Below are 26830 nucleotides of genomic sequence, written 5' to 3'. Positions count from 1 at the left end.
AAATATATATATTATACATATTGTTTATATATATATGTGTGTATAAAAGATTTTCTACTAAGCTTGATAAGGGTTTGAAAAAGAACATCAAAAAAGAGAAGAGATGGAGAAGCTGGAAAACATAACCTAAATGATTGGGCGCACTGAATATGAAAAAGAAAGAGGTGAAACAAATTGGATTAAAGTAAAGAGTCATCATATAGTCCAGTTGTTTTTAAATGTGACTACTCATTAGAAGCATATCTGGAGTCCTGGAGAAAAACGAAAAAAAAAAAACCCAATATTTAGGCATTTGTATTTTTCAAAAAATTCCAAAATAATTCTGATATGCATCTGGATTTTAAATAGTGATTGCAGGTTTTTCTATTAAATTGTAGTTTTGGTGATACAGAGTTCTATTAATTTTCTGTTGACCAATCATAATACAGTGATATTGAGTATTAGTCACCTGAGCACAATAGTAAAAGATATTTATCAGTTTTCACAATCAATATCCAGACAAAAAATAAAAGATAATTACAACTGCAAGCCGTAATGGGAACATGATTAGCTTAACAATATAAACTAATTACATATAATTTGGGGGTCAAGCAGAGTGATGCGGTATGTGGAAGTGCATACATGCACATATTTTAATCTTCCCAGCCAGTCTATGTCTTTTGGTTGGTGAATTTAATCCATTTACATTTAAGGTAATTATCGATATGTATGATCTTAGTCAGTTCATTTCAGTTCAGTTGCTCAGTCGTGTCCAACACTTTGTGCCCCATGGACTGCAGCATTCCAGGTTTCCCTGTCCATTACCAACTCCCAGAGCTTGCTCAAACTCGTGTCCATCGAGCTGGTGATGCCATCCAACCACATCATCCTCTGTTGTCCCCGTCTCCTCATGTCTTCAATCTTTCCCAGCATCAGGGTTTTTTCCAATGAGTCAGTTCTTTGCATCACGTGGCCAAAGTATTGGAGCTTCAGCTTCAGCATCAATCCTTCCAAAGAATATTCAGGACGGATTTCCTTTAGGATGGACTGGTGATCCTATTATCATTTTCTTAATTGTTTTGGGTTTATTTTCTGTAGGTAGGCCTTTTCCTTCTCTTGTGTTTTCTGCCTAGAGAAGGTATTTTAGCATTTGTTGTTAAGTTGGTTTGGTGGTGCTGAATTCTCTTAACTTTTGCTTGTCTGGAAAGCTTTGGATTTCTCCATCAAATCTGAATGAAAGTCTTCCTAAGTAAAGTTTTCTTGGTTGTAGCCTCTTCCATTTCATCACTTTAAATATATCATGCCATTCCCTTCTGACTTGTAGAGTTTCTGTTGAAAAATCAGCTGACAACCTGATGGGGGTTCCCATGTATGTTATTTGTCATTTTTCCCTTGCTGCTTTTAATATTTTATCTTTGTCTTTAATTTTTGTCAGCTTGATTACTATGTGTCTTGGTGTGCTCCTCCTTGGGTTTATCCTGCCTGGGACTCTCTGTGCTTCCCGGACTTGGTTTTCTGTTTCCTTTCCTTTGTTAGGCAAAGAAAGTGAAAGTCACTCAGTCAAATGCCCAGCTATTTACAACCCCTGGACTGTACAGTTCATGGACTTCTCCAGGCCAGAATACTAGAGTGGGTAGCTGTTCCCTTTTCCAGGAGATCTTCCCAACCCAGAGATCAAACCTGTGTCTCCCACATTGCAGGCAGACTCTTTACCAGCTGGGTCACCAGGGAAGCCCCTCATTAGGGAAGATTTCAGCTATTATCTCTAAAAATATTGTCCCAGGTCCTTTCTCTCTCTCTTCTCCTTGGGACCTCTGTAATGTGAATGTTGGTGCATTTAATGTCCTAGAAGTCTCTCAGGCTGTCTTCATTTTTTTTTCCATTCTTTTTTCTATATTCTATTCTGTAGCAGTGATTTCCACCCTTCTGTCCTCCAAGTCATTTATCTGTTCTGCCTCAGTTATTCTGCTACTGATTCTTTCTAATGTATTATTCATCTCTGTTTGTTCTTTGGTTCTTCTAGGTCTTTGGTAAACATTTCTTGTATCTTCTCCATTGTTTTCTGAAGATCCTGGATCATCTTCACTATCATTATTCTGAATTCTTATTCTGGAAGTTTGCCTGTCTCCATTTCCTTTAGTTTTTTTTTTTTCCCCCCTGAGGTTTTATTTTGTCCCTTCATCTGTGACAGAGCTGAGCTTTCTGCTTTTTCATCCTGATTAAATTTCTGGTATGTGGTTTTTGTTTTAGCCACTGTGGGGTTGGGGTTCTTCTTTCTTCTTCTGTCTGCCCTCTGATGGAGGAGACTAAGGGGCTTGTGTAAGCTTTCTCATGGTAGGGACTGGTGGTGGGAAAAACTGAGTCTTGCTCTGGTGGTTAGGGCCTTGCTCAGTAAAGCTATAATCCAATTATCTGCTGATTATTGGGGTTGTGATCCCAGCCTGATAGTTGTTCGGCCTGAGGTGACCTAGCCCTGGTGTCTATGGGCACTATGACTATGGGCATTAACTATGGTTAATGATGACCTCCAAGAGGGCTTACGCCTAGGGGAACCTTCCCAGACTGCTGCTCCCAGGGCCCCTGTCCCTGTGATGAGACCCTGCCATCCCACACCTCCACCAGGAGACCCTCCAACACTAGCAGGTAGTTTTGGTTCAGTCTTCTGTGCAGTCTCTGTGCCTTTCCCCTCGGTCTTGGTGTGCACAATATTTTGTTTGTGCACTTCAATACTGGAGTCTCTGTTTCCCCCAGTCCTGTGGAAGTCCTATAATCGAATCCTGCTGGTCTTCCAGGTCAGATTCCGTGAGGATTCCTTTTGTTGGGTTCCCAGCCTGGGAAGCCCCTCTCTTACTCTAGTTCTAGAGCCTGGAAGTCTAAGATCAGGGTGTCATCTTGGTCATCTGAGGGTCCTCTCACAGGATCAGACTACTCTTGGCACCTTCAGAGGGCTGAAAGACCCTCAATAAACACATATGTACCTTTCCCTGGTAAGTCATCATCCTACAACATGAACATGGCTATTAAACTTGCACTTAAGGGTCTTGGGGTATTCTGATTATTTATTTCTTTTAATATGATATTTCCAATTTTTATCTTGTGTAATCTGGTACAAACCAACTAAAATCATACTGTTTTATTTTTGATTTACCTATAGCTTGATGCAGTATGATACCTCATACCCAAGGTTTACCTGGGTATGTTTACTACTTTTTCAGAGAGGTATGACTTCTCAACTGGGTATGCATACCCAGAAATCAATGAATTATCCTATTTCTGCTAAAAATATACTGAGTTTGAAGTATTAGAAGAAAATTAGACTGTTTACTGAACTCCATAGGTAACTTGCAGACACAAAATTACAAATGCATTGCTATCAGTATGTATTTTGACTATTGAAAGTTTTACATATTTCAATATTTTATTTATTTTTATTTTTTAAGATACTTGATATAGACCACTTTTAAAGTCTTTATTAAATTTCTTGCAATATTATTTTTTTTTTCTTTATTTATTTATTTATTTTTTCAGTGGGTTTTGTCATACATTGATATGAATCAGCCATAGATTTACACGTATTCCCCATCCCGATCCCCCCTCCCACCTCCCTCTCCCCCCGATTCCTCTGGGTCTTCCCAGTGCACCAGGCCCGAGCACTTGTCTCATGCATCCCACCTGGGCTGGTGATCTGTTTCACCATAGATAACATACATGCTGTTCTTTCGAAACATCCCACCCTCACCTTCTCCCACAGAGTTCAAAAGTCTGTTCTGTACTTCTGTGTCTCTTTTTCTGTTTTGCATATAGGGTTGTCATTACCATTTTATGTTTTGTTTTTTTAGCTGTGAGGTTTGTGGAATCTTAGCTCCCTGAGTGATCAAACCCATACCCCCTACATGGGAAGGTGAGGTCTTAACTACTTGACCACCAGGGAGGTCCTCATAATTCAAGATTTTAAACAAGCATTTCAAATTACTTTTGAGAGCACGGGTAGTGAAGACATTGACAAATGTTTACTTGAAATATCTTTTCTTCCCTATGTATAAATGATTATCATGATTTCACTAATAAAATATCTTAGAATTTTTCCATTTAGCCCATATGTTAAAAAAAAAAAAGAAAAGAAAACAGTAAATCACCAGCAGCCAGGTTATGGATTGAGCAACTCTCATTACTTTTGGTTTATTTCAAAGCCTCAGTCTGTAAGATATGTACAGAATTACTGAGCAGTCTTTTCTCATTTGATTCTAAAAACTGTGAGACAGAAATCAACATACCTAAAATACATAAATATTGAAACATGTGGTTCACCTCAAATGTTTAAAGCTCTGGAGCTTTACCCACAGAGACAAACTAAGCTTAACTTAATTGAGAAAGGAGGAAGGAAGTAGTTGAAAAGCAACACAGAATTGGTTTTAGAGATAATGGTAAACTTTTATCCCCCTAAAAGGATAAAAATTTTAACTATAATATAGCTTTTCCCAATACAAATTAAAATAAACTCCAAAAGTATCCACTGCATAATTTTATGAGTTTTAAAATATGCTTCCTAAAAAAAGGTACAGGTAATTTTTCTTGTGGTTTATTGGTGATCCTGAAGATTGTGGGGTTTTTTTTTGGGGGGGGGTGGTTTGACTTGTCATCTTTGTTGTTTGCAGTTTTTTAATCTTTCTCATCTGCAGTGTAAAGATTAAATGAGATGAATAATATTACAGTATGAACATTCAATAAAGATTAGTTTCTTTTACATTCTTTAATGCTAGTGTGCATCCAAGGGTATAAAAAATGTCATCAAGTTGGGATTATGGTACAGTTTTTGGATTTTTATTTTTTATTTTTCTTTTGGATTTGGCTTTATTTGTGTTTAAAGATAGCATTTTTAAGGAACATGGCAGGCAACTGCTCTAATGTTGATCTGTTACCTCTCTGCATAGAATTCAGCCTTTGAATGGTAATTTGGGCTTTCATGCTCAGCTGCTTCAGTTGTGTCAGACTCTTTACAACCCTGTGTACTGTAGCCAGCCAGGCTCCTCTGTCCATGGGGATTCTACAGGCAAGAATAAGGGAGTGGGTTGCCATTTCCTCCTCCAGGGGATCCAGGAATTGAACTTGCATATCTTATGTCTCCTGCATTGGCTGGCATGTTCTTTACCATTAGCACCACCTGGGAAGCCCTTTTTGAAAACTTATAGAAGAAGGCAATTCAGCAAAACTGGTTGAAATGAGTAAAACAAGACAGGGTATAGAAGCAACCAGTGAAGTCAAGGCTTATTCACCACTAAGAAAAGGCAGAGGTTCACCTTCTTTCCCAATAGTACATTGGTGACATGTTGGTAGTTTGAAATTGGCCATTGTAGGTCAGAAATGCTACAAATTGAGCTTGCCTTTCTTTTTTCTCTCTTCCTTCTTTCCCCGTATCTAGAGCCAGCTCTTACAGATTCACATGCCACGGGATCAGTCTTGACCTATCATGACTGTATGATGATAGTTTCTGATCAATATTTAAATGTATTTTTTTTAGGTTTATAAAATATTGCAGTGATATTCTCAGAACTGTAAGTGGAATGAATAGGGAAATAAGATAAATGAGTGACAATCAAGAGTAATAATATTACTTTTATTTTAGATGGTAGGCTATAATTTATTAATTTATTCATTTAACACTTGTTTTTTTCATATATCCTGCATGCCAAATGGTATACCAGGTGCAAGTGTTTTGAAGATGAATAAGAAGACCTTTCAGTCACAAAGTTCATATCTAAAGGCATAGTCACATAAACAGAGAATACATATAAAATAACAAATGTGGAGCTATGTAGGGGATATTGTAGGAGTATCTACTGTGGGTAGAAGAGAATGCATAACAAGTTATGACTGATTCCTACAGGATGTAGCACCTAATTTTTCAATAAAACTTCTTGGGATACAGGTATTATTAAATGAGTAGCAAAGAAATGAATCCTGCCACCTAAACTCTGAAATTTAACAGTATATATTTAAGATTCCTAAATCTATCTAAACAAAAACAACTTTCCAATCTAAAACAGACCTCTTCGCTCTTTGGGTCTAGTTATCCATCCATCATGATATCATGGCATCCTCTTTGTTCAAATTGCCAAAGAGGATTTAGTTTTTTCTTAGACTATGCAACAGTTAGGTACATGTAATGGAAAGAAAAGCAACATTTTGTGTATGTGTGTGTGTGTGTGTGTGTGTGTGTGTGTGTGTGTATTAAGAGCTCTGATAGCTGTATCCACAGATTACTTGATTAAATTGTGTTTCTGCATATGCTGAAGAAAATATGTTTTGTACATGGAAGACAAGAGGGATTTATAAGACCTTGCTTGAATGATAATTTCTTTAAATTGTTGCCAAAAATTAAATAGTTGAATCTACAGGCTATTCCCAGGTTGCACTGAATGTGTTTTGAAGATTCCCAGAGGTACTATTGCTGTCTTTGTAACGGCAGTAATTAATAACAGAATGCCATTACTATAGCTTTTATTAAGTCATTAGCAATGAAAGTGATAAACTCCACATTAGAACTTTGGACAATGAGTAAAGACACTAGAGAAATCATCCAAAAATCTGAGGCCTAAGTAATGAAATCTGTCCACCTTGACTAAATATGAACATACTTGTGGCTCCCAAGCCATTATGATAAAACAACAGGTTTCCATGATATGTCACTAACTGGTATTTTCATCAGCTGGTTTATGTTAAGCACCTGTCAGGGAGGTGTCATTAGTAAATTTCCAAGGATGTTTCCCACAGTATTTTCCAGTGATGATGCAAAAAAGTATGGAAGATACAAAAATGGTTCTTGAAAATAAATCTGTCACAGGGTGATATTTAGCCAACTCTAAAGAAAAGCAGCTTAACATCCATGGAACTGCCTGTATAGAGAAACATTGTCAGAACTGATGTATGGAAAATTAAATCAGTGACCTTAGTCACTGCAGTTGCAAAAAATTGCTAACTGGATCCAATAGGTTGGCTTAGAGGGATAAGTGGGAAAACTATACAAAAGAAGCAAATTTTAAAATAGAAATAACAATCAATAGCCTAGTGGTGTATTACATCTTCAAAATACTTCTAGGAGCATCATCTCATTTAATTATAACAAATTCTTTGTCAAAAAGTAGCTATTTTTTGTGACCATGCTGCATATGAAGTTTGGAAACATTATTTAATTTGTTTGAAGACACAGGGCTAAAAAGAGTTAAACTGAAAATTGATCAGCAGTGTTTAGAAGGAAATGGCACTCCACTCCAGTATTCTTGCCTGGAGAATTCCATGGACAGAGCTTGGCAGGCTACAGTCTCTACCTCTCTTTTGAAATACAAAGAAAAATGTGATACATTTCTTCCCAAATTCTTTGCAGGAAATGTAGATAGGCTTCAAAAGTGAAAATGGTTAAGCAAGTGATTTTATAGACATTAAACTTCCATTTCAAGACAGGCATGCTGGATAATTCCTGAGTGTAGAGGAGAAAATCTTTCTGTGAGAAGGAAAATTTACTGCCTGGTAATAGCAGGGGAATTTCCTTGAGAGTATCTAAGAATATCAATGTTGTGTAATGTAATTACTGTTGAGGTTTGGCTTTTGAAAAAATGTAGGCTAAGTGGCAAGGAGTACATGAAACTTACATTTAATCCAATTTATTGAGCAGCACTTAGTCCAAAGATCCAAATGTTATAGGCTACAGATATGAACACAATCAGGTATCTGTCATCTGGGCATTTATAATTTACTTGATGAAATGACAAAATATCTTTAATATAGCATTGCAGGAAATATCAATACAACAGAAAAGGTAATTATACAGTGAAAGACCAAGAGAAAGAAAGAGTGTTTTCTTTGAGAAGGAGAAATGGAAGAGGTGATAAGAATGAAGGTAGGGAATGGACAGCTGGCAATGTCAGGAAGAGTGAGCTGAGGAAAGACGTGCTGAGAGAGAGGGTGAGGCCGGTCTGATGAGGTCGGCACAGGAGGGCCCCACCAGGGAGACTGAGAAGGAGAACCTGAGGGCACAGCAGTGACACAAAGCCAGGATGAAGAGAGAGTAGATTTCTGCCGTGTCCACTCAAGGCGAAGTTCACTTCCAAATCAGTGCCCATGGAGGGAAAAGTGAAGGAAGAATAAGGTAATTTCAGTGGGTGAATGAATGAAAAATAGGCTGAAGGTGGGGATGAGGTGGGTGGGTAATATTTCTTTATGAAACTTTGCTGTGATGGGATGGAGATGCTTAGGTGAGCAGCAAAGAGTCTCAAGGCTGAGGGAGAAGAGTCTGCAGGGAGGGCCGGAGTGAAGGAGAAATACTCGATGTGGGGAAGGATTACCTCGGTGGAGGCAGAGTTTCCCTGCCCAGGGACAGTGGGGGCCCAGCTCTGAGTAGAAAGAGGTAATCTTCTTCAGCTCAGTCTAGGGGAAAAAAGGAGCATATGGATGGATAAGGATATGTTGACAAATAAAAGTGACTGGAAGTTGGAAATATTCACCTGTAATTGCGTCAGTTTTCCAGTTGAGATAGAGTTAGTTACCATAAGAGTGTGGGGCAGGATAAGCTTGAAAATGAGACAGTCGTTGAGGGGAAAGAAAGTGGTGCTGAAAACAAATAACTGAGATTTGAGGTCCCAGCTCTTTGTGAAAATCATTATTCTGCTTTTCTGATCTATATGGTCACTTGGTTTTACACAGCAGAGCTTAGGAAACCACTTGGGTATAAAGAAAGGGACTGAGATTGAGTCACGATTACAATTTTCCCCAGATGTTTCCTGTGAAAGGGCAGGAGGATAAGATTATTGAAACTGTAGTGACCAACATTTCAGGAGAGCAGAAGACAAAAAGGTGATCAAAAGCATTTTATGTATGAGAGGAATAGAGAGGGATGGAGTCTCAGTTATGGGATTGGAAAGAAATCCTAACAGGAAACAATGTCCTTGAGGTGGTCAGACGATGAGATAAAACTAATGTCTGATTGGAACAATTCAAAGTGATGAAAAATGGCAGGGGTGTGTGTGTGTTTGCACACTCACACCTACCCACGTGCACTTTAGCTTCTTTTCGGGGTTTCTTTTTCACAGTTCCCAATCTTACTTCTCTGTGCCATAATTTTAATTGTTGCCCAAATACATAATTTATAGATTCAGAGCCCTGTCCCTAAACAAATCCCACCACAGCAGCAGTGCCTTCTCACAGACCTTATGCAGGGAGGCCTTTTGGACAAACAGCAGTTTCCTCTCTAGCTGATTCAGCATAGGAGGTGAGGGTCGGTTCTCATACACCAGGCAGCAGATGAAGACAAAATGAGCTTAACAGCTAAACTGTAGACAATTCAATATTCTCAGCAGGTGAGCTTTGTTAAATTTGGATCTACAGATTTCTAACTTCTGTAGTCACTACTGCTCTAATTGGGGTTGATTTATTTTTGCACCAGCTATTGTACATGCTTAAAGCACAGATTCCTGTAATTGCTATACTGAGGTCACTGTGTACAATTTAAGGGCTTCCACTAGGTAATACTGTTCCCAAGAGGAGCAAATATTAGAAACACAAATGAAATGTAAGTTTGCATACAACTAAAGTGTTACATCTATAGGTTCCGAAATTGGTAAGAGATTATTTTAATTTAATATGGCATGAAGTTATTTTCATTCTTTTTTTTGAAAAGCAACTGTTTATTAGAACCAATACAAGAGTATGAAAAGTGAGAAGAGAGAAGGTTGGAAGTGGGAAGAGAATGAGATCTGCATCAGATGTCAGTTGTGAAACACAAAAATTTTTAAATTTTAAATATTTATAAAAGTCAGATAATGAGATGAAAGGTGAATGTTTATATAAATATAGATATAATATAATCAGTAATATTATATATAATATATATTATAATTATATTACATATAATATTATATATATTATACATGTATATAATGCATATATATAATATATAATATTATAATTTTATAAATATTATAACAATATTATATATATCAGATATTGTATACATGTAATATATATATGATTATATATATATATATATCACTTTTCCCAAAATAAAAAGTAGACATATTTGGCTGAAATAAAACCAAGAAACACAACCAAAACTCTCCCACAAACTAAAAATATCCATAGAGAATTCAATTTCCCATTTTTACATTCAGAAATCTGACAACAAAGTGTGATTTGTTTTTCTACTCAGGATGGTACCTAGGGCTGAAAGAAGCCCAGCTTAAGGTTCCTCTCAGCTCCCATCCTGTGGAAAGGGGTGGGAAGGCCTGTGGGTCATGGGCGAATCACCTCCTGGCTACTTGGCAGGATGTCTGGCTGTTCTCTCTCCATGGTCCAGGACTCCCCAGAACCTCCTGATGCTTTCAGCGCAGTGGGCAGAGGAGCAGAGTCCATAAAACACAGAACTGGAATGTGACTGTGGCAAGAGGCCGGGACACTGTGCCTTTTTGTGGGTTTTATGTCTAGGTCCAAGGAGAAGGAGAGGAGAACAAATGTTATTGGGAAGAGGATCTGGCCGAGCCCCTAAACTGAGATGGAGAGTAAGGCTCTTGAGTCCACGCCTGGGCAAATAGAAATAGTGTGCGAAGGCTTCCCAAACCAGAGGGAAAAATGGTTGAAGCCAAGTTCAGATTCTGGACACTGAGAGAGAAGTGGCAGATGCTGAATACAGTGAATTGGATGAAGTTTTCAGGAGTATCAGTGCCCAATTCTGAGGGTTAAACCTATCTCTAGAAATTTTTTTTTTTTTCTAATGTTGCTCTTTTTTGATGGAGGATGGAGGAAGATTGCCAGCTCGTTCCTATGAGGAGGCAGAGGCTTGGGTACAGATATTACAAACGGGTGAAGTGACCCAGCTCTTCTGGGATCAGTTCAGGGAGCAATAAACAATGATATAAATCAAGTACACTGTGTGTTCTTTGCTCCTGAGACAGTTCCAGTCTGTTCCAAGCCCAAGGGGAATGAAACCCCAACTCCCAACCTGCAGAGAAATCTTGGATCTCAAACAGCCTCTCTTTGTGGATGAAAGACATAGAAAATACTAAGTGCCTTCCCCTGGCAATGCACTTAAGTAAGTCTGAAGTAAGTCTGGACTATTAAGATTCTAAAAGTCGTGAAAACACTGTCAACATCTGAACGAGCAGCTTTGACCAGCGGTGGGGCCAAAGAATTTGCTGAGGTCAATAAGTGCTTCTAAGCTTGGTACAGCTTAGTGAGGACAAAAGCCAATGGCAGGCCTAGACTTCAGCTCAAAGTAGCCTCCACCAAGGACTCTAAATGTATTCTGCTGACTATGATTCACAGTGCCTCACAATACCCCTGTGAATTAGATCAGTACTATTACCCCCATTTGACAGATAGGAAACTGAGGCATTGATAAGAGTGGCTTTCCTGAAGTCAGACATTATGAATCATCGAGAACTTGACACACGCAGTTAGCACCCACTCAGTTGCCTGTTCCACTCCCTGGGGCATTTTTGTTCTCACAGTGCACTAGATGCAAAAGAAGACACGAGACACACCTCACTCTGCAAACTAGATGAACTCAATCAGCCCGCAAGTATTAACGGCTGGCCTATTATTTATCTGGCATAATGCAAGGAACCTTGGAGAAGAAACAAACTGCTTCTGAAAGTCATGCATTAATGTGTGTTTTGAAAATAAAATTGCATTTTAAACATTAAGGGCATGCATTATTTTGTAAAGAAATACTCAGTTTACCCTAAGTGTTGAAGGACTACGCCACACCAATTTCTCAAAGTTCTGTGCTAAGTAACGTAAATTAAAATTCAGAATAAAGCAAGATCCCACTCAAAAATAAAACTAAGACCCATTTCCTCACTGGTGGCCCAGGTAGTGCTCGGAGCTCCAAGGCTGGTGGGGAAAGGATCGCAACAGCGGTGACAGTAGCCGCATCCTCCACAGGCTGAGCTAGGAACCCAGGTACCACCAAACACCCTGCTGCCACTCGTCTCTCCCTTACAGTACGACCACACAGTCCTGGAATTCTCCAGGCCAGAATACTGCAGTGGGCAGCCTCTCCCTTCTGCAGGGCATCTTCCCAACCCAGGGGTCGAACCCAGGTCTCCTGCACTGCAGGCAGACTCCTTACCAGCTGAGCCACCAGGGAAACCCACCTAGGGGCAACATTGTCCAATTTTCTGACTCAACTCAACCGCAGGAGTTGCAGTATCTTCACAACAGGTCAAGATTGAGGAGATAGATGCATGCGTGCTAAGTCACTTCACGCTTTGTGACAGTATGCACTGTTGCCTGCCAGGCTCCTCTGTCCACGGCATTCTCCAGGCAAGAATATTGAAGTGGACGGTCACCCTCTACCCCACGGGGTCTTCCAGACCCAGGGGTCTTCTGTCTCCTGCCTTGGCAGGCTGGTTGTTTACAGCTGGCGCTGCCTGGGAAGCCCAAGGAGACAGATGCCGACACTTGTTTTTCCATTATATTCACTCTTGATGGGATATTGACAGAAATTTTGTTAAAGAATTTTCAAAGCTCCCCTCAGCCATTCCTCAGTTTTCTCTTGACCTGCTTTATCTTTGTCTTCTTTGCACTTTACAACGTCCCAACTCAGCATTTAAATAGGGATAGATCACTATTGAGGAGAGACCGTAATAAATTGAAATGGGTTCTTAGAATCTTCTTTCCAACCAGAAATATATTTCCCAGAACATCTCACAGCCAAACAATGAACTTGCTCTACTTTTGGAAAATTTACGTTCTTTTTTTCACTTACAAAAGCTTAAAACTCAATATGCCTGTGTGTGTTTGTGTGTGTGTATGTGTGTATATACATATAATTTTTCCATATTACCAGCACCTTTCTAGATGTTAGGGGAATATAAAAAGGTGAAACCTAGACCATGACCTCAAGTCTTGACAATCTAAATGGGACAGACTAGCATCACTTAGGGAAATACAGGGTCAGGCACACAAGATGGGATGTGAGAGTGAATCACCCTCATGATATGTCCTCACCCAGCAAACATCGATGGGGCCCCTTGCCTCAGATGCTCTTCTAGGGCTGAGCATACAGCATTGAACAGAGCTGATGACAAATCTGCTCTTACGTGGCCCATGGTGCCATGAACAGACAATCAGCAAGATAAACACATAGACACACTAAAGAGTAAAGAAAGCTAAATACAGACAATGAGGAAGAGAGGGGCCCAAGACACATTGGGGTTTGACTGGGAATTTAGGTGGAATGTCCAGTGAAAGATGAACTGTCTGGGAATCTGAAGGAAGTGAAGGAAATTCACCAGCCATGCAGATAACTGGGAAAATACATTTCAGGCAGAGGGGCTGTCAAATGTAAAAGTGCTGAGGCAGAAGTATGCTCAAGGAAGAACAGGGAATCAGATCACTATAAGTAGGTCTTTGTGAGAACTTTGGCTTTCACCTGGAGTGATAACAAGGGATAGAAATCAAGAAGTAGGTAGAGAGTGTAAAACATTAATAAACAAAAACCCCAATTAAATAGATCCAGCAGTGGAGGTTCTGGAGCCCTGAAATAACAGTAGAATTCATCAGGAAGAAGGAGGACTTACTTTCCTTGCTGACCAGGGCTCAGCCAATGAAAAGCCATGGAATCTTTAATTATAGCCCTCCCACCTTTCTTTCCCTACTATAAAAGCAGCTCCCTCCCTTGCCATATGGGGACTTGCACTTGGCTCCCCACAGCTGCAGAACCCAAACTGTAATTCTCTGCTGATCCTGAATAAACCCATCCTCACTGGAGAAATATCTGGCCATTTGTTTGTTTCAGAATATGAGAAAGAATAAATACAAGATGTGAAATTTCCACCAGGTTCGGGAGGGTGGATAGAATAATATCACAATACTAGCAAAGACATAGTAGGAATTACTTTAGAGGCCATGATGTTAAGGCTCCTGGCGTTATTTAAGTGGAAAAACATCCTATGACTGGATAATGATGGTGGGACTAAACTACTGATGACCTTGGAAGACATGAAAATAGGCTTACATGTGATAAAAGAGAAACACTGGGAATCTGGAAGCTTTTGACCACCAAAGCTTGAATAAATTGGAGACAGACCAGTTCAGGATAAGACATAAAAGAAATAGAGGAAAAAAGAAAACTGATTTCTATAGCAGTTTAAAAAACCAAACCTCTATTCTAGCCCTCAGTGGACTTTGAATTTCTGCCCGTGGTTTATAAACTTGAGTGGTTTTGTTTGAACAGGACCCTTGATAATAATGTAAGAATTGTAGTTTGAGGTAGAAAAGAACAGCAGGTGAAGGGGAAAAACAGGAGGGATAGAAATAGGAAAAGAAGTAAATAAATACTTAGGTAAGCTAGAAGAGCTGGAGCTCTGTTAATGATTTCTAACAATCTGATATTAATAATGTTTTAATGTGTTAGCATTTATTGCAGTGGGGTAACCTGCTTTAGACTACCTCCCGCTGGTTCTTCAGCTGTCAACATTTTGAGTTTAGTGTTTTGAAGCATATTTTTCTAACAGTAAAATTAAAAAGTGTTTTAATGTCTACCTCCTACTGCCTCTCTGACATGGAAAGATTTTCACACGAGTTTATACAGGAGGTAAAAATAAAAACTGCTTTTACTGAGCCATTGATCTGTGAAATGCAGTAAATTTCCAAATGGCAAGACTAGAACAGTGTTTATGACTGTGGGAGACTCACTGACTACAGGGTATACTTTTCGGTGGGCTGAGAATTTGGGAAATTCTATTTTCTATATATGACCTTTAGCAAGTATAGAGGATGGGAGAAAAATTCTTTATAACCCTGACTGGTTTACAAAGTCATCTCCATTAATTTTGGTTGTCAATGCTGGTGCATGGTTAAACTAAGCAAAATTGAGATCAGCCTGAAAATGTGAGCTGGAAATGTTCATGTTTCTGGGCCAAAATAAAAAAGTTACAATTAAGGGAGTTTAAAGAATAGTGATAAAGAACAACAAAATTTCAAATATGTTTAATGAATTTCTAGTGATCAATTCATGTCAACACTTGTCTGTTGCTGTCACTGCTGGGGATAAGTACATTCTGGCATGGAAACACCAATGGTTTAATTACTTCACACATGAACTTACTGATGGGGACAGAATAGGAGCAAGAGTCCAAGTCTGGGGTCCTTGAACTATGGCTCATGAGCCAAATATATTTATTCCCCTCCAGCCTCTTTCTGTAAATATGATTTTATTGAAACACAGCCATACACAATAATTTGTGGGTACCTGTGGCTGTTTGGGGGCTTCCTAGGAGGCTCAGTGGTAAAAGAATTCACCTGCCAAGCCAGAGATTCAGGATATCCAGGTTCAATGAGGGTTTGACTCCTGGGTCTGGAAGATCCCTTGGAGAAAGAAATGGCAGCACGCTCTAGGATTCTTGTCTGGGAAATCCAGTGGACAAAGGACCCTGGTGGGTTATAGCTCGTGGGGTTGCTAAGAGTCAGACATAACTTAGCAACTGAGCACAAGACTGCTGCTATTGTTGGTTTTTAAATTTTTTAAAGTTATTTATTGGAGTATTTTTTAAAAGTTATAATTGGAGGATAATTGCTTTACTAGATTGCATTGGTTTCTGCCATACAACAACATGAATCAGCCATAGGTATACATATGTCCCTTCCCTCTTGAACCTCCCTCTCACTGGAAGGTTGCTGCTGAACGAAAAGATACCGGGATTTTTGGCCTCTGGAGGAGAAGAATTTATTCTGGGGCCAGAGATGAGGCTGGATCACTCAGAGCTTTTGTGTAACAAAGTTCTATTAAAGTATAAAGAAGACAGAGAAAGCTTCTGACACAGGCATCAGAAGGGGGCAGAAGGAGTACCACCCTGCTAGTCTTCAGCTGTATGTTATATAGTCACTAGCAGTCTGTTAATAAAAAGAAAGGAATGTCTTAAAACTCAGAATGGCACCAGGCCCCTCATTCATAAGATGCATTTTGGGATAATCTTGGCACCAGATGATTCATCCCAGGCCGTGAAATGATTGACTTGAATCTTGTCGAAGGGCAGATTACCATACAAATAGTTTCATTTACATAGATTAGGGGAACAATATCTGAGTATAACATACTGGTTTGTCAAGAAGGTTCTGAGCCCTTAGGCTGAATGACTTGAAGACAGAGTCTGGGGTAAATGCATACCACATTAACATAGCTTAAGACAAACATTTCCATAAGAAAAATGCATTGGTTAACTCAAGGTTTGAGAATAGTTAGCTTCAGGTGAAACCAGGTGTCATTATGGCAACACAGTATTTTAAGAGAAACCTTTTAAATTTGTATAGAGAAGAAAAAAAAAATATATATATATCGCATTTGTTTTCTCCTGCTGCTTAAGAGAGAGAAAAATGTCTGACCCTTGCAGCCTATTTCCTCCATCTGGAGACACCTGGCCTTCCTGCCCGTTACCTTCTCACCACCTCCCACCCCATCCCACCCCTCTAGGTCGTCACAGAGCGCTGGTTTGAGCTTCTTGTGTTATATAGCAGATCCCCATTGGTGATCTATTTTATGGTGGTGATGAAACTATTTGCAGGCCAGCAGTGGAGACACAGACATAGAGAACAGACTTGTGGACACAGCTGGGGAAGAAGAGGTGGGGATGAATTGAGATAATAACGTGGAAACATACACATTACCACAGGGCTGTCTTTACAGGACAATGACAGAGCTGCGCAGTTGCTGTAAATATGGCCTCTGCCCCAAAGTCGAATATACTTACTGTGAGGCCTTTAATGAGAAGTCTGACCTATGTCTTCTAAGAGCACTGCTCTGCGTGGCAATCGCACAGCTGGAAGGTAACACATATTCTGTGAGTAGAGGACAGATGAATCTGGGAGAAGGAGTTAGGGGCAGAGAAACAGCAGAACAAGACCTCATGGGCCTCATGCAACAAACAGTCTGTGAACTCTACTGTCCGTGGAGAGCTTATCTGAACACGCTATCATTCAATTTTGCATTCCCTTTTTAAAATAATAATTTTTTTTTTCCCCTAAACTCTATAGCAGTAATATTTTTGGCTAGTGCCAAAAAAAAAAAAAAAAGAAAGAAATGTTTCTTTTTATGCACTGAACTAATATAGGTACAACTAGTAAGCAAAACGACAAGCTGAAAAAGGAATTCACAGGGCCTGGACTCCACCTTAGGCCTGTCCATGCTGATCATGCTCGGCCACCTCTCCAGTGGACTCTGAACTCTGTGTTTAGTGCCTATGGAAACGACGACAGAAGGATAAGACCCCCTCCAGACAGGAGAACCTTGAAGATCGTACCCTGGTTACTCATCGCCTGAGAGAAAACACACTCTAATCACCCCTTCCTCCAGACAGTATCTATCGGAAAGTAACCACAGGCTTATCAGTTATTAACTGGTTGGAATGTAACTGCGGGCTTATTGATAATTAACTGTCTGAACACATAACACATGAACTATGGGGTTATTGTGATTGTATTTACCCTTCCTTAGTTTACGTAAGTCTCAAGGAATTTGGGGTGGTGGGTTCAGACACATACACATGGGGTATAAAAGATTTTCACAAATGCTGGTCGGGGTCCTTGGCTAAGAGGAGATTCTGCCTTGGGCCCGCTGGTGTAATAAACTGCACTCCACTATCTGCATTGTCCTTCTGAGTGAGTTTGTTTTCTGGAACATGTGGCTATAACAAAACAAGTGTTAACAACTATTTTTTTTTTTTTTTTTTTTAACCAAGGCAGTAAGAAATAGGCTGCTGTCATCGTCTCATTGTCATCCACTTTTACTATAATAACGTTGTTTTGAAGCTCTGTGAAAGAAAATTGCTGCTTGCTGAGATCACAGCATAAAGACAAACTGGATGAAAAATTCAGGTCTATTACATGCCGCGTGTACTATTATTTATTTAGAGACTGAAATTTGTGGCATTTATTTAGGGGAATATCCATTTTCTCTCTTTTGCAGAAGAGCTTTCTGTCTCATCCATGAAAACTCCATGGCATCGCACTTTATAAACCCATGAGAAGAACCTGAGTTGTGCGGTGCAGTGATGGATGAACTCACTCTGGGCGCTGAATATCCCAGCTCTTGTTGCTGCAGCCATCACAGCTGCTGCATCTTTTGTTTACAAAGCTGAAATGATCAGTTAAAAAAAAAAAAAGTCAATTTTCACTTGTTTCAAGACAATTATTTTTAATTTTTTGAATGGATTATGCCTCTTTTATTTTTTCAATAGATTTTAATTCTAATTTAATAATAGGCCAGCACAGCACAGGAGTTGAGAAAAGCATTTCTCAGACTTTGTGATCTCTAGACACATTCCCACTCAAAACTCACTGAGGGCTTCAAGGAGTGTTCTGCTTATGTGGGTTATATCTATTATTGATATTTTTGCTGCTAAATGCAAGGGTTTCAAAGAACAGAAAAGCAAGAGATTAAATTGCCAACATTTGTTGAATCATGGAGAAAACAAAGGGGCTCCAGAAAAGCATTTACTTCTGCTTCATTGACTACACTAAAGCCTTTGACTGTTTGGATCACAATAAGCTGTGGAAAAGGCTTAAAAAGATGGGAATACCAGATCACCTTACCTGCCTTCTGAGAAACCTGTATGCAGGTCAAGAAGAAGCAGTTAGAACCAGACATGAAACTGATTCAAAATTGGGAAAAGAGTACAAAGGCTGTATATTGTCATCCTGCTTATATACCAAGTATGTCATGCAAACTGCCAAGCTGGGTGAATCACAAACTGGAACCAAGATTTCCAGAGAAATATCAATAACCTCAAGCATTCAGATGATACCACTCTAATGGCAGAAAGTGAAAAGGATCTAAAAAGCCATTTGATGAAGGTGAAAGAGAAAAGTGAAGAAACTGGCTTGAAACTTAAAGTTCCAAAAGTTAAGGTCACGGCATCTGGTTCCATCATGTCATGGCAAATAATTGGGAGAAAAGTGGAAGTAGCGATAGATATTATTTTCTTGGGATCCAAAATTACTGTGGATAGTGACTGTAATCATGAAATGAAAAGATGTTTGCTCCTTGGAAGGAAAGTTATGACAAACCTAGACAGTATGTTAATAAGCAGAGACATCACTTTGCTGACAAAAGTCCATATAATCAAAGCCATGGTTTGTCCAGTAGTCATGTAAGGCTGTGAGAGTTGGACCATAAAGAAGACTGAGAGCTGAAGAATGATGTTTTTGAATTTGGTTCTGAAGAAGACTCTTGAGAGTCTCTTGGACTGCAAGGACATCAAACTAGCCAATCCTAAATCCTAAAGGAAATCAACCCTGAATATTCATTGGAAAGACTGATGTTGAAGTTGAAGCTCTATTACTTTGGCCATCTGATGCAAAGAACTGACTCATTGGAAAAGATCCTGGGGCTGAGAAAGATTGAAGGCAAAAGGAGAAGGGGATAGCAGAGGATCAGATGGTTAGATAGCATCACCAGCTCAGTGGCCATGCACTTGAACAAACTCTGGGAGATATTGTAGAACAGAGCAGCCTGGCTGCTATAGTCCATAGTGTCACAAAGAGTTGGACACAATTTAGGGACTGAACAACAATAATGCTACTAGAAATTTAAACTGACTCACTTTAAAATGTTTATTAGCTCATTTTTAATTTCTTTCTGTGGTAAAATACACAAAATAAAATTTACAGTCTTAACCACTTTTAAATGTGCAGTTTACTGTTGTTAAGTGTAGTCACAGTGTTTATAACATTAATTCATTTTAGATGACAATAATAAATACTATATATGGTGATATAAGCAATGTGTTTTTAATGCAAAATAACTATTCATTTATTTTGAAAAATAAAAGCAATTTCTCCCCCAAGTTCTATTAAAGTAAAAGTAGCATGTTTTTACATTTTTGTAGACATTTCTTTAATGTCTAGCTTAATAGGAGATGTTGAAATCTCATATCAACTTTGCATTCATTGTAGTAAAATATATTGTTTAGTGAAAGTGTATGAAGAAATTCTGGTTTTGTATAAATATATAATTGAGAAAAAAATGAATATATTCTAATAACCTCTCCAAATAATTGTGGTTCATTATGTGGCCTTCACTGTTTACATGAAACAGAATAAAAAAATATAAAAGGCAAATCACATCTTAGTATATTCAAAAATAATTTTGATCTCACAGATCCTCTGAAAAGGACCCCTATGTGTCTTATAGAATTAACAGTGTAGGGTACAGCATTCTGCAAATTATATGACTTCATGGAAGCAAAAGTGAAAGTGTTAGTCACTCAGTCATGTCCGACTCTTTGCAAGCCCATGGACTGGGGCTTGCCAGACTCCTCTGTCCATGGAATTCTCCAGGCAAGAATACTGGAGTGGACTGCCATTTCCTCCTCCAGAGGATGTTCCCAACCCAGGGATCAAACCTGGGTCTCCTGCATTGCCAGGAGTGTTTTTATCGTCTGAACCACTAGGAAAGACCAAAGTGAATAGTAAACGTTGTAGCAAAAACTATATTAGAATTTTTTTTCAACAAATTGTGATGAAATTTGTCATCATAAAATTTGTCAACATAAAATTTATCATCTTATCCATTTTCAGTTGTACAGTTCAGTACAGTTAGTGGTATTAACTATATTCACATTGTTATGCAACATATCTCTAGAAATTTTTCATCTAGCAAAACTGTTGCTAGGCAGCTGGATATTCAACATGCACAAGAATGAAGTTGGAATCTCACCTTACACCAGAGAAAAATTAACATTGGTTAAAGGCCTACAACTATAAAAGTTGTAGAAGAAAATGTACGTAAACATCTTTAGGACATTGATTTTCACAACAATTTCTTGAATATAAAACATAAAGCAAAGGCAAAAAAACAAAAATAGGACTATATAAGCTTCTGTTAATCACAGAAAACAGTCAACAGACTAGAAAGGAAAAGGCAAGCTACAGTGTGAAAGAAAATATTAAAAAATCATTTTTCTGATGAGTTGATATGTAGAATATATAAATAACTCCTCCGCAACCAAAAACCAAATAAATTGATTAAATAACAGGCAAAAGGCTTGAATAGACAGAATTTCCTTAAAGAATGTGTACAATTTTCTAAAAAGCATATAAAATGATGCCCAACATTACTCATTATTAGATAAAATGAGTTCAAACTTCAGTGAGCTATTACTTCACACCCATTGGGAACATGGCTACTACCAAAAATAAACAAAATGACAAATGTTGAGGAGAGGTGGGGAAATTAGAAGTCATATGTATTTTAAGCGGGAATGTAAAATTTTATAGCCACTTTGGAAAACAGTACAGATATTTCCCAAAATCATAAGACAGAATCACCTCATGATCCAGCAATCCCATTTCTAGACATATATACAAAATAATTTAAAAGTTTTCTAAGAGATATCGGTCCACTCATGTTCATTACAGCATTGCTCACAACAGTCAAGAGGGAGCAGAAGCCAACCAGATATTCATCCATAGGTGAATAGGGGAACAAAATGTGTATGCATGTACAATGTAATTTTATTCAGCCTTTAAAAAAAGAAAGAAATCCTATCACAAGCTACAACACAGATGACCCCTAGGAACTGATCTTTTCTCTCTCTTGTGACAGCTTTCAACTTAAAGTCTATTTGACCTGATGTAATATAGCCATCCCTCATCTTTTGGACACCATTTGCATGACGTATCTTTATCCATTATATCTCTCTCAGCCTATGTGTGCCCTTGGATCTAAAGTGAACCTCTTTATTAGACAGCATATAGTTGGAGCTTGATTTTTGTTTTAGGGTTTTTTTTTCTTTTTCTTTTTTTAATCAGTATAGTCAATCTATGTCTCTATGTCTTTTGATTGGGGGGAGTCTATCTATTTACATTAATCCCATTTTGTTTCTGTTTTATTTGTGTAATGTTTTTGTTCCTCATTTTCCTCTCTTTCTGAATTTTTTTCCCAACTCATTGATTTTTTTAAATGCTTTGATTCTTTTCCCATTTCCTTTGCTGTATGTTCTGTATTTTCTTTGTGTTTACTGTGAAGATTACATAGAATATCTTAAAGTTATACAATCTATTTTAAATTGATAGCAACTTAACTTCAATTGCATAAAAACTGTATTCCCTTTTATGTCTCTGCCCCCTGCTTTATTTATAAATTACTGATTTTATAAATTACATTTATTTATATTGTATAGCATTAACATACACTGATGGTTACTTTTGTGCTTATATCTTTTATATTATATACAGAATAAAGAGTGATTTAACTACCAACATTACAATACTACAGGATTATTCACCTGTCTAGATATTTATCTTTACCAGATGACCTTACAATTTCATATGTTTCATGTTGCTATCTAGTTTATTTTTGTTCCTACTTGAAGGAATTCCTTTAGCATTTCTTGTATGGAGATGTATACCCTCAGCTTTTGTTTATCTGGGAAAGTATTAATGATCTTAATTTTTTTTTCAAGCTTTATTATAGCTGACAAATAAAAGCTGTATGTATTTAGCATGTACAATTCATACATATACATTGTGAGATAACCACCACATTCAAGTTAATAAATATGTCCTTCATGTTTCATAGTTGTCATTGTAGGGTGTGTGTGTTGTTGTTCAGCCACACAGTCATATATGACTCTTTGCAACCCCATGGGCTGCAGCACGCCAGGCCTCCCTGTCCCTCATCAGCTACTGAAGTTTGCCCAAGTTCATGTCTGTTACATTGGTGATGCAATACAGCCATCTCATCCTCTGATGCCGTATTCCTCTTCATGGATCACTGCCTTGTTGAGGCAAAGGGGCTTCTGTAACTCAATGAAACTATGAGCCATGCCATGCAGGGCCACCCAAGATGGATGGGTCATAGCAGAGAGTTCTGACAAAACATGATCAAATGGGGGAGGGAGTGGTAAACCACCAAAGTATACTTGCCATGAGAACCTCATGAACTGGTTAAAAGGACAAAAATATATGCCACCAAAAGATGAGTCCCCAGGTCGGAATGTGTGTGTGTGAGGGAAATTAAATAAATAGTCTTGTTTAGGCTTCAGAGACAAAGTAGAGCAGAACATTGTATCTAATGTGCCTGGACACCTCCCTGACTGTGGGTGACTGCCTGCTGTGAGTGCAAGACTTGTGGTTGTTAGATCACTGAAAAAGCAAGAGAGTTCCAGAAAAACATCTACCTCTGCTTGTTGACTATGCCAAAGCCTTTGACTGTGTGGATCACAATAAACTGTGGAAAATACTTTGAGAGATGGGAATACCAGAGCATCTTATCTGTCTCTTGAGAAATCTGTATGCAGATCAAGAAGAAACAGCTAGAACTGGACATGGAACAACAGACTGGTTTCAAATCAGGAAAGGAGTACATCAAGGCTGTATATTGTCACTTTGCTTATTTAACTCATATGCAGAGCACATCATGCAAAATGTCAGGCTGGATGAAGCACAAGCTGGAATCAAGATTGCTGGGAGAAATATCAATAACTTCAGATATGCAGATGACACCACCCTTATGGCAGAAAGTGAAGAAGAACTAAAGAGCCTCTTGATGAAAGTGAAAGAGGAGTCAAAAAGTTGGCTTAAAACTCAACATTCAAAAAACTAAGATCATGGCATCCAGTCCCACCACTTCATGGCAGAGATGGGGAAATAATGGAAACAGTGACAGACTTTGTATTTGGGGGCTCTAAATTCACTGCAGACAGTGACTACAGCCATGAAATTAAAAGATGCTTGCTCCTTGGAAGAAAAGCTATGACCATCCTGGACAGCATATTAAAAAACAGAGACATTATTTTGCCAACAAAGGTCGCTCTAGTCAAAACTATGGTTTTTCCAGTAGTCATACATGGATGTGAGAGTTGGACTACAAAGAAAGCTGAGCACCAAAGAATTGATGCTTTTGAACTGTGGTGTTGGAGAAGACTCTTGTGAGTCCCTTGGACTGCAAGGAGATACAACCAGTCAATCCTAAAGGAAATCAGTCTTGAATATTCATTGGAAGGCCTGATGCTAAAGTTGAAACTCCAATACTTCGTCCACCTGAGGCAGAGAACTGACTCATTACAAAAAGATCCTGATGCTGGGCAAGATTGAAGGGAGGAGGAGAAGGAGATAACAGAGGATGAGATGGTTGGATGGCATCACCGACTCAATGGACATGAGTTTGAGCAAACTCCGAGAGTTGGTGATGGACAGTGAAGTCTGCCCTGCTGCAGTCTATGGGGTCACAAAGAGTGGGACAGGACTGAGTGACTGAACTTAGATAAGATAGGAGGAATTTTGAGATTGTTGAGTCCCTGTAGGGGGCCTGGCCACCCAAGCCCCAGGCTTAATAACATTTCAAATTTTATGTGACAAAGCAAACAGCATTACCATGAAACCAGAGCTGCAATTTGCTCACAGATTGATGATGATATCAATTTGCATCCTGGGATTATATTGAGTTCTGTGATCTTTGAAGTCTCACCCACAGAGCACATGTGATGTCTGGGATATATTCCCAACTGGGACTCCAGATGTGCTGTGATCTGGGACTTCCCAGCACTATTTGAGTCTGGATGTTTGTCAAAACCCAGTTTGGTAATGAATCCTTTTCTGTTTCTGCTTCTTTTTTCTTTTAGCGTTAGTATATTGAAACTAGGCTAAATAAAGTGAAAGTGAAAGTTAAATTCACTCAGTTATTTCAGACTCTTTGTGACCCCATGGACTGATAATACAGTTCATGGAATTCTCCAGGCCAGAATACTGGAGTGGGTAACCTTTCCCTTCTCCAGGGGATCTTTCCAACCCAGGGATTGAATCCAGGTCTCCCGCATTGTGGGCAGATTCTTTACCAGCTGATTATTTACCACAAGGGAAGCCTGAGAATACTGGAGCGGGTAGCCTATCCCTTCTCCAGCTGATCTTCCTGACCCAGGAATTGAGCCAGGGTCTCCTGCTAGATAATTCTCTAATAAATATTGGTATTACTTATTTGTATAGAATGAGTGGCTTATTTTATTAACAAATCCTTTGAACCTGAGATGAAAGTGAAAACTTTGGACAAAACAATTTGGTGAAGTATAAAATAAGATATTGTTAATCATAGTTACATTGCTTTACATTAGATGCTCAGAACTTATTCATTCTGCATAACTGAAACTTTATACCCTTTGATCTATATCTTATTTCCTCCATTCTCTAGACCCTGGCAAATTTTGGTCTCTGCTTCTATAAAGTTGACTATTTTAGTTTCCACATATGACTAAGATCATGCAGTATTTGTCTGTCTGTGTTTGATGTATTTCACTTAGCATTATGTCTTCCAGGTTCTTCTATGTTGTCACAAATAGCTAGATTTCCTTTTATGACTGAATGGCATTTATCTGAATATGTATATATATATATATATGTATGTACATATATATATATACATAATGTAAATATAACCTCCATCAACATATATTAAAGGTGTTTCTCCATTAACATATATTTATTTATCAATATTGATTTGTTCATTGATACGTATGTAGGTTGTTTCCATACCTTAGCTATTGTGAATAATGCTGGAATGAATGTGGGAGTGTAAATGTCTCTTCAGATAATAATTTCATTTAAAATATAAATATATATAGAATAAAATAAAATTATACACACACACACACACATATATGTATATATATAAAACCAAAACAGATTGCTGGATCAGAAGGTTCTATTTTTAATTTTTTAAGAACTTCCATTCTGTTTTTGTAATTATTATGTCAATTTACTTTCCTATCAACAGGGTACAAGGGTTTCCTTTTCTGTATATCCTCACTAACACTTATTATCTTTTGTCTTTCTGATAATAGCCATTAACAAGCTTGCCAAGAATATAAAATGAGAAAAGAATAGTCTTTTCAATAAACAGTGTTGGCAAAACTACATGCAAAACAGTTAAATTGGATCCTTGTGTGAAAGTCACTCAGTCATGGCCAACTCTTTGGGACCCCATCCGACTATACAGTCCATGGAATTCTCCAGGCCAGAATACTGGGGTGGATAGCCATTTTTTTCTTCAGGGGATCTTCCCAACCCAGAAATAGAACGAGGGTCTCCTGCACTGCAGGTGGATTCTTTACCAGCTGAGCTACCAGAGAAGCCCAAATTGGATCCTTATCTCACACCACTTATAAAAATCACCTCAAAATGGATTAGCAACTTAAATATAAGATGTGAAACTGTAAAACTGCAAGAATAAAACATTGAGTAAGGGTTCTTGGCATTGGTCTTGGCAATGATATATGTTTTATATGACTCCATAAACACATGCAACAAGATCAAAATAAACAAGTGGGATTGTACCAAATTATAAATCTTCTGTACAGTAAAAGGGGCTTCCCAGATAGCACTAGTGGTAAAGAACCTGCTTGCCAATGCAGGAGGCATAAGACACATAGGTTCAATCCTTGTGTGGAGAAGATTCCCTGGGGGAGGGCATGGCAACCCCCTCTAGTATTCTTTCCTTAAGAATTCCATGGACAGAGGAGCCTGGTGGGTTACAGTCCATAGGGTCACAAAGAGTAGGGCATGACTGAGCAACTAAACACAGCACCTCATTTGATAAGATATTACCATCCAAATATATAAGCAATGCTTACAACTCAATAACACAAATAAATAACCCGATTTAATAATGCACAAGGGACCTAAACAGACATTTCTCCAAACAAGACATACACATAGACAACAGTTATAGAAAAATGGCTCAACATCACAAATCACCAGGGAAATGCAAATATCCTTCATATTTGAAGAACAATTTGCTAGGTACAGTATTCTTGGTTGGAATTTTTGTTTTTGTTTTTTCTTTCAGCATTTTGAATATGTCAATGCATAC

At 38.4% G+C, this 26830-nt stretch overlaps 1 long non-coding RNA gene across 1 annotated transcript; it reads left to right on the top strand.

The window, feature by feature from the left end:
* Positions 1 to 1802: 1802 nt before the first annotated feature.
* LOC122430061 lies at positions 1803 to 26330 on the top strand. The gene is made up of 3 exons (XR_006266219.1): positions 1803 to 1965; positions 10224 to 10233; positions 26319 to 26330. It is a non-coding gene; the product is annotated as an uncharacterized LOC122430061 (long non-coding RNA).
* The last annotated feature ends 500 nt before the right edge of the window (positions 26331 to 26830 follow it).

Source organism: Cervus canadensis, chromosome 28 (genome assembly GCF_019320065.1).
Source record: "Cervus canadensis isolate Bull #8, Minnesota chromosome 28, ASM1932006v1, whole genome shotgun sequence".
NCBI lineage: Eukaryota > Metazoa > Chordata > Mammalia > Artiodactyla > Cervidae > Cervus > Cervus canadensis.
Note: the sequence above shows the minus strand (reverse complement) of the source record. Positions and strands in the feature narration are given on the sequence as shown.